Source organism: Trichechus manatus, unplaced genomic scaffold (genome assembly GCF_000243295.1).
Source record: "Trichechus manatus latirostris isolate Lorelei unplaced genomic scaffold, TriManLat1.0 scaffold00013, whole genome shotgun sequence".
NCBI classification, from domain to species: domain Eukaryota; kingdom Metazoa; phylum Chordata; class Mammalia; order Sirenia; family Trichechidae; genus Trichechus; species Trichechus manatus.
This window is the reverse complement of record NW_004443949.1, coordinates 22,532,701-22,532,936: the sequence shown is the minus strand read 5'-3', so window position 1 is coordinate 22,532,936 and position 236 is coordinate 22,532,701.

Here is a 236-nt window from a genome sequence, read left to right as displayed (position 1 = left end):
CCAGTAGAGCTGATTATTTTGCATTTTGCAGCATCGAAGAATTAAAACCTGTGACTCACAGGTACCTAACATCACTGGAAGATTGTCAAGTGGAATGCAGTTTTATTTTGGGGGATGGAGGTGGGGAGGAAAGGAAAGGAAGAATTTCAATCTCACACCCTTTTTTAAAAATGGAGCTTAATTTTTTATTTTTTTTATTTTTTTATTTTTTTTAATATTTTATTGTACTTCAGGTG